Source organism: Hippopotamus amphibius, chromosome 1 (genome assembly GCF_030028045.1).
Source record: "Hippopotamus amphibius kiboko isolate mHipAmp2 chromosome 1, mHipAmp2.hap2, whole genome shotgun sequence".
In the NCBI taxonomy this organism is placed as follows: domain Eukaryota; kingdom Metazoa; phylum Chordata; class Mammalia; order Artiodactyla; family Hippopotamidae; genus Hippopotamus; species Hippopotamus amphibius.
Genome location: NC_080186.1, coordinates 96,276,007 through 96,288,255, shown reverse-complemented (window position 1 = coordinate 96,288,255; position 12,249 = coordinate 96,276,007).

Here is a 12,249-nt window from a genome sequence, read left to right as displayed (position 1 = left end):
GCCTAGCCACTCGCAACCAGCTGAGGAGTGGGAGAAAAGAGCAGGATGTGGGAAGACCACTTTAGAGAAAAGTGGTCTGGGACCTAACGCACACTCTATCCACAGACCACAGACAGACAGTGAAAGCACAGAAGGGATCTTGGATCTTTTAAATCAAAACGTAGGTGTCCAGAATTGAATTATCACTGTCTTTGGCAAACACACACTCATGCTTTCATTTAGTTAATTATTCACTTAGCAATTTTTCATAATTCATAAGTACCTATGAACTAGAGATTTTCTTTCTTTTTAAAGCAGTAGAGCTACCATTTTCTTCTAAAGGAAATTTCACAGGAACCCTGGTGTATAAAGTGGAGCCGCTCTGGCTGCAGGGGGCGGGGGCTGGCTGCTAGCTGCTTGGCCCCCTTTCACTGCCCCAACGGCCCTGAGTAGCCCCTTAGAATTCTGTGGAACGTGATCTATAGCAACATGATCTATGCCATGATGGCAGAAACCTGTCCTTCATTCCTATGCCCCAGTGCCCAGCACAGGCCCAGTTTGGTGCTGGGTTTCAACACATGTTGGGTGAAATGAACTGAATGAGAGACGCTTGCTCCAGTAACTACCCAGGTCTGACTTGGGGAGAGGGCACCAAAAAGTGCCTCTGCCTCCAAATGTCTCCCCCATTAGCCTACCACAGTGCCTACTGTTCCCCATTACCACGCAGTCTAACCCTGCATGTTCTCCAGGACCCAGAGCAGATGCTACCTCCTCCGTGAAGCTTTCCCAGATGTCCCCAGCCAGAGTCCTCCTGCTGCCTTTGAACACTGTGACCACATTATCACACCTCTTTCCTGCATTCTTCACACTCACTCAGCCCTCAGCCCAAGGTATTTGCATACATGTCTCATTTCCCCAAACAGTGAGGATACTGCACTCCTTAAGGGTAGGACACGTTTGATTGACGTTTGCTTCCATCTCAGTGCCTTTGAACAATAATATTCAATACATTTGTTTGAGGAAGAAGGAAAGTCTCCTGATACTCCTAAGGACACTGCGTCTCCAGATAGGCCCTTTTAAAATTCTCAGGAAAGGCACCTGGAATCAGTTTGACCTGACACATGAGCATGAAGTGGTTCCTCCACTTCACAGACTGTCACCAAGCAGAGAGCATGGAAGAAGATCCAAATTAGAGAAGTTTGGGTGGGAAAGAGACACCTAGGCTACATTAGTGCCCGAGCTGTGTGCAACAGATGGGTCCCTGACCCTGAGAGGGATTTGGAAAATGTGGACAAGGAAGAGGTGGAGGAAGGGGCCGCAAGAGGAGAGAAGGGCTGAAGGAGGGTCCTGGGCCCTGAGGCACTTGAGTTCACCTCCCCACGCCTGTCTCCAGTGCCTGGCAGGCTAGAACAGGGGGACTGGTTCCCTTTCTCTCCCCCAGAACATCTGGGGCTGCATCAGACATAACGATCTGGTAAAGAAAATTGTTATGGAAATATGTAACCGTGAGACGTTATCAAAGGCGTCTTTAAAGTCCCTTTTCAACCCCCAGCCGGGTGGAGGGGATTGGAAATTGGAAAACTGGGAGACGATTACAGAACCATCAAAGTGGCCGAAATTCAATCCAATCTGCAGGTTTAAGGATGGCTAGCAGACCCCTGCCCCAGCCCAGAAGGCTGAAAACCCACTGTTTAAAAACCAAATCAACGGCATCATCAGATCCGGGTCTGGAGCAAACAAACGGCGCCCACAAAGGCTTCCCTGGATTTCCCTTGCGTTGAAGAAATCTGAGAAGTGAGGCCCTGGGGAGGCGCCTAGCCCTGGGAAGGCTCCCAGCTTCCAAGACTTCTATCTTCTCCCCATCCCACCCCACCCCCATTCTGGGCTCCGCTCTTTGTCTCTCCATCCTTCTTGATGCCTTTCTTCTACATCTTTCTGTGCCTACTTCCTTCTCCTTCCATCTCTCTTTATATATTTCTTGTCCTAACAGTGTTTTCCCCTCTGTTTCCCTCTGTTTCCCGTTTCCCTCTCATAATCTGTCTTTTTGTGACATTTCCACCCCTTTGTTGTGAATTTCCATCCCTTTTGTCTTTCAGCACTGCATCTGTCTCTTTACATTTTGTCTTCTTTCAAAGATCTCTTTCTCTTTCTCTCTCTCACACACACATTCTCTCTTCTTTCAGAGATTTCTCTCTCTCTGTCTTCCTTTTTCTTTCACAGCAACAACCTCTTTTCTTCGGCCTCTCTTTAATTTTTCTGCCCTTTTTCTGCTTGTGGATTTCCTGTAATTTCAGGCTATGTATGAGAGGAAATCCTCTTTGGCTGGTATATTTACCATTATGAGTCCTGGGTATTTCTCCCAGGTGTCCAAACACAAATAGCCCTCCATGCATGCCCATCGAAGGACTCTTGTCTCAGCGTCCGTCACCATGAATTGTCCATGGCGGCAAGATTACTGTGCCAGTGTACACAGGCACACAAAATGGACATGTGGTTTTACCTATGAGCAGGCTCTGCAGACACGGAAATTTATGTCCGCAGGGGTGGAATGCTACAGCACATAAAATTGATACAGGCAGAGAACGTCGGTAATTTACAATTCTTTTTTACATGGAGTGAGAGAAAGAGACTATAATTTTGCTGCTAATAAAGTTCTCCATATTTATCCTCAAGATGTGAGGGTTTATCTCCATTTATATTTCTTGTGGTCGTAACCTTGAAGGCTCTGTGAGATTGCAGATTTATAATTAGAAAAGAGCTCAATTCACACGTCTCATCGGAAACACCGGGGAGTTTCATCCCACCCTGCAAAAGTCGTCGGTGACCAAGCACGAGAAGAAAGCTCCATTTAGTCATTCACCTTAGAAGAATCGTTTTGGGGATGCAAAGGAGAACACACGTATATTTACGGAAGAACGGAATGGAGAAAGGGCAGGAGAAAACGAAAGCAAACGCACAGTCCGCGCCGCAGGAACCCCCGGGAAGGCGCGGGAGCCGGCGCGGCTAAGCGCGCGCAACCGACGGAAAGCGGCAATTCGCGGCCGGGCTGCTCGCCACGGACGAGAGCGGGACACGAGCTGCAGCAGCGGCGGCTTCAGAGCAGCCGGCACCCGCCCCCCTGTCCGCCACTCGCCCGTCACGCCGTCTGTCCGTCGCGGGCCTCGCGCGCCGCGCTCCCGGCTCGCGCGTTTTCCTCTGCCCGCCGTCGCCAGCTCGGCTCCCGGAGAGCCTGGCCGCGCGGCGGACAACCTGCGGACGGCTGTCAATTCGCCAGGCCCCAAGTTCACGGGCGCCGCGCCGGTTCCGCCCGCGTGCGCCCCGGCCGGGCTCAGGCCCGGGGCTGCGGTGCTGGAATCCTCGGCCCCGGCTGGAGAGAAGAACGCGCCGGGCGGCCGCGGGCTCGACCCCAGAGGCCCCCTGAGCCCCAAGGCCTCCGGCGATCCGGGAAGAAACCAAGCGGCTGTTCTCTTTGATCTGGTTTTATAGAGATTTAATGTTGACATTAAACTTTGAATGCTTTTATCTATTTCAATCTCTCTCTTATTCCCATTTTCCTCTGCCAGCGCGACAATCTCTAAGGGCTGGCGAGGGCGCGCGGGCAGGACTCGGGCACCGGGGTCAGCAGTCCTGGTGGCATGTCGGTGCGAGGGCGACGCTCGGCGCAGCCACCTACCCACACCCACACGCAACTCCCGATCTCCCCACGTATCCCTCCTTCTCCGCACTCGCGCGCCAGGCCGCTCTCCCCGCAACGCCGGCGCGGAGGAGACCAGTGCTCGGAGAGGCGCAGAGCGTAGACCCGGAGGAACTGGGAGCCGCCGCCGCAACTCCGTTCTCCCTCCGCAGCCCTCGTACCCATGCCGAGAGACTCAATTACTTTCAGGTGTGGACCACTTAATAAAATAAATCTTCCGGGGCATGAGGCAAGTTTTCAGGGGCCTAATTCAAATCAGCAGACTTCGCATTTTAGGGGCTTCCCTAAAATCCCTATGTTGGGGGCGCGAGGGAGTTGAGGACAGAGGTCTCTTCCTGGGATGATACTTTCAGTGGCTGTGTTCGGCAGCCGGAGAGCCCCTCTCTGTCTCTTTCCGTCTCTCTTTGGCTGTGTCTTTTTCTCTCTCTGTTTCCCGTACATTAGAACGGAATCAACCATTTTTGGACTGAATCACTGTTAAACCAACTAGAGACCTCCAGCCCAGACAGGACACCCAGTGGAAACAAAAGGTTCTGTCTCTCTCTCTGGCCCCCACCTCTGTATCTCTTTTCTCCTCCTTTGTCTCCATCATCCACTGCCCAATGTCCTCTTGATCGGAGAGTTCCAAGCTTGGTTTTGCAACGCTCTAGGGAAACTCCAATTATCTCTAGGGCTTTGTGAAATGCTCAAAATGAAATAAACTTTAATTAACTTTAATTATTTAACTGCAGGTTATGGACCCCTGATTGGCAGGAAAAGCAGAGAAGGTTGGTGGAACAAATAAAACATCCCAGGGTGTCACAGCTCCCTGAAGGTGAGAAATGCCAGCTTCAGAGATTTCAGGGCTCAGGAAAGAATCCCAGGCTCAGGAAAAGAAAGTCAAGTTCCCAGGAAGGCAGGGGCTTAGTTTATTAAGGTTTGGGGCCAGGGTGGGCTCTCTAACAAGATGGGCCAGGGACTCTGTCCTGCCCCGGGCTTCCTCCCCTCACCCTCTTGCCAACTATCTTCATCTAGGCCTTTAGAGAAGGAAGGCAGTGGGTTTCTCCCTTCCTACCCCACCCCACTCCCATTTAAAATCCTTCAGTAAGGTCCAGTTTACACTGGACAAAGCAAACTGGTTCCTTCCTCCTTTGCTAGGAAATTTAGACCACAACAGAAATTTTGTACAAATTTCCCCGGAATCTGGGCTGCTGTAAACAAGCTATCTATCATGATTCTGCTCTTTTAGAAGAGTTACTCACCCCAAAGTCTCGGAGGGCCCCTCATCCTCCTCACACCACTGGATCTAGGAAAATGCCCTTCTCCTGAGCTCAGAGACGGGAGCCCCAAGAGGTGACCAGAGGGCCGTGGTGGAGGGCAACTGCTCCCACGGCGTCTGACAAGGGCCCACATGTTTCCCGTACAAAGAACAAATCTGCCCCATTAAAGCGTTACTCCGTTGGGGAAAACACTGATGCAATATTGGAAACATGCTGGGCCCACTGTGAGAGCCGGAAGGAGAGGCAGGTCTTCTCAGGAAGGCAGAGAAGGCCAGTGGGTGAAACTAATCCTGCCACGTCCACCCTCGCCTGGCCTGGCAAATTGAGGGAGGGATTATTGACCAAAACATCCGCACACAGAGGGAGCCTATGGGGCTGGTGGTGTAGTTACAGCGAGAGAGCAACCGGGAATAGACAGGTGACTTGGGGGCAGCTGCAGGAACGGGACCTGGCTTCCTGGACTTGGGGCCTAACTGGAAGGAGAGTCCATTTCCCCAAGCTTACACTTTACAACCAATAACTCCATGGTCTGGGCCCCAGCGACACTACTGATCTAAATAGCTTATTAACAAATGGAAAATATATAAACACATAACAATTGCCTCTAAGAAAAAACTTATTAAAATCCCCCCGTGTTATTTGCAAAATAAATAGCTGAGACCATATGGGTGAGAGGGAAAGTGGCTGTGTCCTAATTAGCTCTCTGCTCCTGGCAAAAGTTCCCTCTTTAGCCCTCAGTTCCCTCATTTCTAAATAAAGATGACAACCTAGATCAGTGATTCTCAAGCTTTAGTCCGCATCCGTATCACCCGGAAAGAAATGGTTAAAACAAAAGTTGCTGGCCCCACCCCAAGAGTCTCTGACTTAGTAAGTCTCCGGTAGCACCAATCTGCCTTTCTCACAAGTTCCTAGGTGCTATTGTTGCTGGCTTTTGATAACCTTTGGCCTAGATGATGTTTAAACTCCCATCCAGATCTAACACTCTGTTCTATCTCCATGACCCTGTATCTCCCCCTCACCCCTGAAGGGGTTTGAAGCCACATAAGAGAGGGCTGATGCTTTTGCATTCACGCTTGTATCCCGTCATCAGTGCAGAATAAATCTTTCACTGGCCAGTAGGGACTGGTCAGCCTGCCCACTGAGGAGTCCCTGCCCTCTCGGTACACATATTCCAGTTTGAATTAACCCCAGCTGGCTGACTGCAGGGCCTGAATCTCCAACAGTGGCTAACGCTGCTTTCCCTTTGTACCAAGCAGGGCTGGGCCTAATCCTAGCTAAATCTCAAGCAGGCCTTCAGAGGGGTTGGCAAGAGCCCAGGGTACATCTTCAGGCCCCTCGATGTAGCCTAGTATCTGCCAAACACTTGGCCCAACACACACACGCACACGCACACACTCCGTCACACACAGAACCCCGGTCGTCAGGAGAACTAGTTTTACTTTGATGTACCTCTCGCTGCACATTTGTTTCAGCTCCTCTCCTGGAGCCATGGCCTTATTTATCTTCTTGGCATGGGTTCTTAGAATACTTCCATTCAGGCAGCAGCAGAATCACTCAGCTCCACTGTTTTACGAAGTTTATCAAACAGCAAAATATCCGGTCTCTTTATCCAATGGATCTGGTGTGAATGTGCCTACAGAACTGCCTTTCCCCAGACACCCTGGGGTCTGTGTGTGGTTATAGATACCCTCCCCTGTGAGGACCCCACAAAAATCCAGGGCTTGCCTACTTATGCTGCAAGGGGCCCCCAAAGCAGATGCAGGGCTCTGAGGCATCTTACCAAATAGGGAGACCCAGCCACACACACTCCACACGTGCACGCTCTGTGCTCACACCCCACCAGCAGAGCCTCACACGCCCACAGCAGACCGACAACCCTGCCCCCCACCCCAGCGCCCCCCTCCCCAGGCCTGGTACAGCGCCCTCACCCCAAAGGATGGAGCTGCTTCTAAAATCAACACCATCATCTCAATCCCAAAGTTTGGGAGCTTTGTGGAGGGAACCCCTCCCCTGCAGCTGAGGGCTCAAGCCCTCTCCACCCCCTTAAAGGGACCAAGGTCTCACAATCTCCACAGGTCAACTCAGAACAAGGTCTTCTCCACGGCTCTCGCCCCACTCCAAGCATCCTGCTTGCTTCCCAGAAATCCTGCCAATCCCAGGGCTGGGGCCCCTACCTCCAACAGCCCCTGAGGCCTCGCAGCCAGGGCTGAGGGGCAAGAGAGCCAGTAGCCAGGTCCACTCTCGCTCAGCACCTGGTGTGCCCCGTGCTGTCACCAGGATGGCACTGACCACAGGGTTCCAGAACCCAGAAAATCCACTCGGTGCCTTCCTCCCTCTGCCCCTTAAGGAGATCCCGAAAGTCCACGGAGTAGCCTGGGGGCTTTGTAGATACCCTGCTTTACAGCTGACAACGTGTACTGAGTGAAGGACCCCTTTCAGGAGGTAAATCTGGCTCAGAGGTTCAAAATGTCCCCGGAAGCCATGTCTCTGTGCCCTGTCTCTGCAGCCCCCATTCTCTGGGCTGCAGATCATCCAGACACCCCACCCCCCATGTGGCAATAAAATCTGGTCACTCCTTCCCACTAAATACCTGTTCCCTCTAGCCTTCCCTCTTCACTTCCTTAGCCACACCCCAGTCAGACCTTAGTCACCTCATGCCTGGACCACTCTCCTATACGCTGACTATGTCCCTTTCTCCTATGTCCCCTGGCTACCTGGGGCACGTTACATATGCTCTGTGTGCCCTAGTTTTCTCATCTGGAGAAATCATGGTACCCGCCTCATAAGGAATGACATAAGACAATGTACTTAAAAGAACTGGCGACAGTAAGTGCTCATAAATGTTAGGTACCATCCTTGCTATCGTTATTCTGCTCAACCTACCAAAATTACATTCCCAAAGCACAGCTCTCATTCTGCTAAAAAACAATGACAACAGGAATAACATTAACACTTATTGAACACTTATTATAGGCCAGGCCCTGCTCCACGTGCCTCTCAACACTCTCCCCACTGCCCAAAAGAAAACAGTCTCCTTATTCTGCATGTGCCACCTTCTGGTCCCACCCAGCCTATATGTTGTCACATCTGCTACTCCCTCACAAAACCCCCCTGCGGGAGGTGGCCGAGCTCTGTATGCCCAGACACTGCCTGCCCACCGGACCCTGGCTCAGCAGGGGCCCTCCTCTCCATTGGCCCACAGTTTCCTGGCCCTTCACATTTTCTCAGGCTGCTCAGAGATCTCCCAAGATTCCCTGCAAGGGGGAATGAATCTTCACCTTGGTCCTCAGGATATGCAGTCAGGAGTCCAGGGCTTGGTGCTGATATGCTCGTGACTACCCAGCAGTGTCCTTCTGCACCTGGAAGTGACCTCAGAGTGCACCAGCCCCTCCCTACTCACATCTGTTCCTCAGCAAGGGCAGCCCATCTCACCCTTAGTGGTCATCTTAAAGGGCTGAGTATTGTTCGTGTGTCCAAATCTTGTCTCCCCCGGAGAAAAAAATCTCATAAGAAGGACCCACCCCGGCTTTGGAGTGGGGATGCATTTCCCCCGGCCTGCAATTCTGCCCAGCACAGTCTCTGCTCACTGAATGCTGAAATCCACTGAATGCTTGGGGGCAGGTGCAGACCTTGCCTGTCTGCGAAGACTCAGGCAGCACTCCAGGCTGGTGCAAGCTGACCAGGCCACCTGCCTGGGGGCCTCCTGGTTCTGTCATTTAGGAGGTATGTGACACCTTGGGCCACTTACTTCATTTTTCTGAGTTCTATATTCTCATCTATAAAGTAGAAGTAATAATAGCTACCTCCAGAGCAGATTATATGAAATTCTAAAATGCAGAGTGCCTAGTTCAGACCTGCCACACAGTGGGCCAACACCACCCTGCCAACGACGTGAGCGGGCCACCTTGGAAGCAAATCCTCTGGAGCCTGGCCAGTGTCTGACTCGAGGTCATGAGCGCCCCATGACGGACCGCTCAGCCAAGATGCTCCGGAATCCCTGACCCACAGTCACTGACTGTTGCTGTTTTAAGGGGTGATTTGTTATGCAGCATTAGATAATACACAGACCAGTCTCGGCTTCTTCATTCTGTAAAACGGGAATATTAAAACTGACTTTATAACACAGTAAAGAGGATATGAGATGGTGTTTGCCTGACACGTTGCAGGTGCTCTATGAGTGGTGGATACTATTATTGTTACCCATCCTGCTCCCTCTCCTTCCCAGGAGACTCCAGGAAAGTCTGGGCAGAGGCCCTTCCACCCTCTTCATTTGCTTTTCTCCTGGTCCTTCGTAAGTTTCAGGCCCGGTCTTCATACTCTCTCTTCCTCCAACACAGAAGCAGACCCTGGGCTGGAGTGGATGCATGTGTGGCGTGGTGGTGAGCTCCATCCAGAACTGTGGGGTGGGTCCTGCTCACATTTCTAAGGGTGTTCAGTGGTGTGTGTTTGCATTTCCTTTGAAGGGCCCCAAATGTGATAATTACATACTTGTTAGCCCTGTAAAATAACAAATCTGGAATCTACACTCTGGAACCAATGGATTTCCTGCTGAAATGAGTTCAAGGGGTGCCCTGACCAGCGTTCCTGGTAAGAGCCCTGCCCCACAAGGCCTTGCAGACCACCCGCCCGCCCACATCCCACAGCACCTCTGCCCCTCCGCTCAGCTCTCCACTTCATGGCTCCGGCGAGCAGATGTGCTTTTCTGTTGCTGGTGTTTTCATGTTTTCTTAATATCCGCCCTCTGGGTGTGGGTCCTGTGTTCCCACTTAGCGTAAGGAGACTTCTAGGGCCTGGGGCTTCCTCTCACATCTCCCACTAGTGAATCCAGCACTTGCAGCTGGGCTTGGCAGACGCTAGGGACTGATGCCTGTGGTGCCAGCCTGCCTTCCCCTCAGAGCTTCCTTTGATTCCTGTGGACTCCTCCACCTTTGTCTGTCTTCCTCCCACCCCACCCCAAACTCTCTTCCGGCCCAGGCCCCAGCAATATTTGACAAATCCAAGTTCCCCAAACTTGGCTTCCTCTTTCTCTCCTCTGGGCTGTTCTCTCCAGAATGCCCTCTCTTCCTGCCACCTCCATACACCTTCCCCTAGTTGACCCTCACTCAACCTCCGGGATTCTCATCTGGAAGTATTCCATGGCCTGCTGCCCCCAGCCCAAGGCTGGTACAGTGTCCGTCTCATGGCCCCCACGGCCCCCTGTGCTCTCCTACCTCAGCACAACATACCCTGCTATTTACGTGCTTGCTGCTCCGTGTCTCTCCTGCTGGTATGCAAAAGCCCTGAGAATAAGTGGTCTGTGTCTTTGAGTCTATCCCCACGGCACAGCCCCACTGTGTGGCAAGTGGCAAGCATTCAGTAAATGCTTGAAGGGACTTCCCTGGTGGTGCAGTGGTTAAGAATCTGCCTGCCAATGCAGGGGACACAGGTTTGAGCCCTGGTCCGGGAAGATCCCACATGCCGCGGAGCAACTAAGCCCGTGCGCCCCAACTATTGAGCCTGCGCTGTAGAGCCCGTGAGCCACAACTACTGAAGCCCACGCACCTAGAGCCCATGCTCCAGCAATAAAAGAAGCCACGGCAATGAGGAGCCTGCGCACCACAGTGAAGAGTAGCCCCTGCTTGCCACAGCTAGAGAAAGCCTCTGTGTAGCAATGAAGACCCAACACAGCGAATAAATAAATTAATTTATTAAAACAAACAACCAAAGAAACCTCCCCCCAAAACGACTTCTCCCAGTCCATGCCGGCGCTTCCCACAGAACCCATTTACCGCACACAAAGGCAGTAAGGCAGACATCAGGGCAAACAAGGCCCTCAGACTCTTCCACATCCCAGATACAGCTCCTCCTCTCTGGCCCCTGCCCCCCTTCCAACCCAAGTCTAGGGAGGTGGGTGGAGAGAGTGAGCAGAGAAGTGCTGGTTCAGAGGGGAGTCAGGCTCAAGAAACATCTCTATGAACAATGTCTCATTCATTCCAGAAAAGCTGAACTACAGAAGCACTCACTTTTCCAGGGGAGAAACTGAGGTACCAACAGGTTAACTGGCTCCCCAGTGAACGAGATCAAATCAACGGAAGAGAAGGAATCGCTTCCTAACTTCCTAGAAATTTTACCCCAAAGCACAGGCTTCAGCCTGGATTGTCAGAATGACAGCCAAGGGTTCTGGGTATCCACAACACAAAGCTGCTGCTTCCCCCCCACCTCCCCCCCAAAACCCCACCTCCCTTCTTTCTTTTAAATATCATGGGTAAGGAGGAAGTACCGGATCTGAAGGTTTATTTACCTTTCCTTAGCCTGACCTTCCAGGAAGAATGTCACTAATGAGAAACAATCTACTTGGGCTCCCCAACCCAGAATTTTCATAGGGATCCATTTAGGATTGCAGAGTCTAAACAGGACAAGAGTAATACCAACTGTCTTGCCTTCAAAGAAAAAAAAAAGCAACTGAGTTTTTCCTGTCTGGAAGGAAGTTTTGTATATGTCAAACAAATGTCAGATCTTGGGTTCCATCTTTCCCGTTGTTCTGACTGCTTTTGGACATCCACTGGGAGAGAAAGTAGCACATTCACCTTCGTGTGGTGTAGGCTGAGGGAAGTCGAAATGGAAAGGAAAGCTGAAGTTGGGACTGATATTTCTCTAATTCAAGAACTGACCTTATAATATTCCTCAGCCATAAAAAGGAACAAAATTGGGTCATTTGTAGAGACATGGATGGACCTAGAGCCTGTCATACAGAGTGAAGTAAGTTTGAAAGAAAAACAAATATTGTATATTAATGTATACATGTGGAATCCAGAAAAATGGTACAGATGAACTGGTTTGCAAGGTAGAAATATAGGCACAGATGTAGAGAACAAAACGTATAGACACCAAGCAGGGAAGGTGGGAGGGTGAGTGGGATGAACTGGGAGATTGGAGTTGACATATATACACTAATATGTATAAAATAGATAACTAATTAAAAAATGACCTAAACAAATAATAGAAGAAAAAAAAAAAAAAGAACTGACCTTACAGTTGAGGCTAGAAGCCAGGAACTCTGCTCTGGAGACCAGATTCCATTCTCATTCACATCCAAACGATGATTTTTTTTTTTTCATTGTGGAGGAGACATTTCCATTCCAGCAAAGTTTACACTCCATGAAGGCAGGGATCACGTCTGTCTTGCTCTCTGCTGTGTCCACTGCCAGCAAATGCCTGCCACATAATAGGTCCTCCTATTAAAAGAATGAATGAATGAATGAAACAATCAGCCAGTGTAAAACAGTTGCCTAGAAACAGCCAATAAGTATCATTTCCATTTTAAAAGTAGTTTTTCCT